This window comes from Pinus tabuliformis, chromosome 8 (assembly GCF_031772625.1).
Source record: "Pinus tabuliformis cultivar Carrire ecotype Pingquan chromosome 8, CPIR1, whole genome shotgun sequence".
Taxonomy (NCBI): domain Eukaryota; kingdom Viridiplantae; phylum Streptophyta; class Pinopsida; order Pinales; family Pinaceae; genus Pinus; species Pinus tabuliformis.
In genome coordinates, this window is record NC_142294.1 from 1,181,234,563 (window position 1) to 1,181,237,186 (window position 2,624).

A 2,624-nucleotide genomic window follows, 5' to 3' on the forward strand; every position below is an offset into this window, starting at 1 on the left:
GTTTTACAATTCAATAATTAAATATCCAGAAATAATTGTTACATTAGTATTAAATAAAATTATATTAAAATAATAATGCCAATTTGTAAATATATTCTAAAGTAAGTTTAGATTCATATTATAAATTAGAATGGGAAATTAAAAAAAAATCGTTAAACTTACAACATCACATTAACAATAATAATAAAGATTTATTTTAATTATGCATGGATCATAAAATAGAAAAAAAAAATAAAAAAATTCCTTTACTTAAACTCTTAAAATATATATCAATTGATTAATCAAACTATAGCTTTTCCCATGGAAAAAAATTATAACATTGTTATAATTATTTTTTAAAGCTAAAGACATTCGCCTTCCTATTGATACGGAAAGATTCTGGGTCGTGTTCTTAATGTCATCAGAGGAGGAATGCATAAAGTCGGAAATGCGTTTCAACATGGGGGGCGCATTCTCAGATTTCGGATTGAAAAGATGAAATACGTGGTCTTCGCCTTCCGTCACAACCAAATCGGCATCTTTGCCCGCCTTCTTTAGCGCTTCGTAATACAAAACACCGCGATCTCTCAGAAGATCCTTCTCTGCCACAAATACCAGCGTCCGAGGATACACTAGAGTGGACAGCGCTGGAGAACGGGTTCCAACTGGGTTTGAGATAAGGTGGTCATTATCGGCCCCTGCGGGCAGGGTGATGCTCCATATTGCATCCAACAACTCTTTAAAACCCGCCACCTCCCCCTGTGGCCCAACTTCGCGGCCAACTAATTCTATACCGCCAAAGGCGGGGTGAAACAGAATGGCCCCTTGTAAACACAGCCCATCCCACTTCTTTCCACCCGCAAGAATGCCCACCTGGTGCACCATGTTGCCTCCCGCACTGTCACCTGCCACGAATACTTTGCCGAAATCTGCGTGGGAAGCGAGCCACGGATCCACGGACACCCCATCCAGCGCCACTGCTTGACGGTCAAGCCATTCAAGAACACCGAAACAATCGTCATAAGCCGCAGGGAGGCGATGCTCGGGCGCTCTCCTGTAATCTACCGAGACGCATATCACCTTGGCCTCTGTAGCGACTTCACTGACATAGTTGTGATGAAGTGGCGAGACAGCTGATCGCATACAGAAAGCCCCTCCGTGAATGTACACAAATACTGCAACTTTCTGTTTTCCATCCTTCGCCTCCAGGGGAGGGAGGAAAAGACGAACAAAGACGCCCGTTTGAGGATCAATCATCACGTCCTTGAATGCTACTCCATCCTCGAATTCATCGCCGAGCTGTGAAGAAGGGGGAACAGTACCCTCGTCGACCAGTCGTTCAACCGTTCCGTCTTGGTAGACCTTCACCATAGCGGGAACTTCAGCTACGATGGATAAAGAACACGACGACGACTCCATAGCTATGGCGTTGGTGGTGCTGTTATCAATAGCTAAGCTTGAGAGAGGAAGACACAGAAGCTCTTAGTTACAAACCCGGGTGCCACATGATTGCATTTATAATTCCCTACTGAGACGACAAATTTGTCCGGATGGCCATTTCTAGCCAGAACGTGGCCATTTTTTTGGTCAAAAAAATCTGATAATACGCAGTTTCCAACCATTTTAATAGAGAAATGTAACGTTTCATGCCTCCTGGGTTCATACGCGTGTAATGGGACATACTTTAGACATAAAGCACGCGATTCCATTCCTGTCTGTGAATCACTGTCCACTGAGCTATGCTATAACTGTAAATTATTGGGAATTTATTCGACTGGTCGGAGTTGAAATGCGTACCGCACCTCATACCGGTGAAATGGGACGTAAATTGATGCAAATTTTATACTTAAAGAACAGGTGTTTCCATTACAGTCTGTGGATCACTGACCAGGGAGCTGCGGTAAGACTAAATTTGTGGGAGATTATCCCGATTGGTCGCAAGTTTTTTTTAATTAGCTTGTTTTGGAAAAGTTTCATTATGGCATGTCCCAAAAGTTACTCTTTAAAATTCCATTGTACATATGCTGTCAAGGGTCCCATTGCACCATCGCATCTCGATTGAAGTAGAATAGGGGAGGGTCGCCAATACATGTGCGCCCTCCCCGCCACGTCGTAATACCACGCGTCAACCCACATGGCTCCGGTACGACACCTGTCCACCGTGGAGCTGGCCGTGTGGGCTATCACCTCGAACATTAAAACACGAACTTCGCGCCATTTACATGGTTGGTCTGGGCTCATTTCGACGATGTTCCATTTTCCCTTTGTCTTTCTGCTCGGGGCCGGTAGTTGGGCGAAGCCCCCCGCCGAAGATGGCGCGGGACGGCCCTGTAACCTGCGCGCATGGTGGTTAGAACGTGTGTTGGGGGAATGCTGTGTTCGGTTGACAGGGTTTGTATTGTTGCGCGCAGAGTCGTTTATTCGTGCGCTGGTGCGAAGGTTTGATGGAGTTTCTGGGTTTCTGGCTGGGACAGCGGTTCTGCTTTTCTTGTGCTTTTCCGCCTGGATTTCTTGGTCGTTCTGGAATGCAAGTTGTTTAACATGGAATGCCGGTTGTTTAGCATTTCTCTGGTGGTGGTCTTATTCGGCGATTTTGTTGTTTGGGGAGGAGTCGGTCGCCATTCTACTGAGCTTGAGGTAACATA

The 2,624-nt window shown here is 45.1% G+C and overlaps 1 pseudogene; it reads right to left on the bottom strand.

The window, feature by feature from the left end:
• Positions 1-249: 249 nt before the first annotated feature.
• LOC149239551 (2-hydroxyisoflavanone dehydratase pseudogene) lies at positions 250-2,220 on the bottom strand (annotated as a pseudogene).
• Between the last annotated feature and the right edge of the window lie 404 nt (positions 2,221-2,624).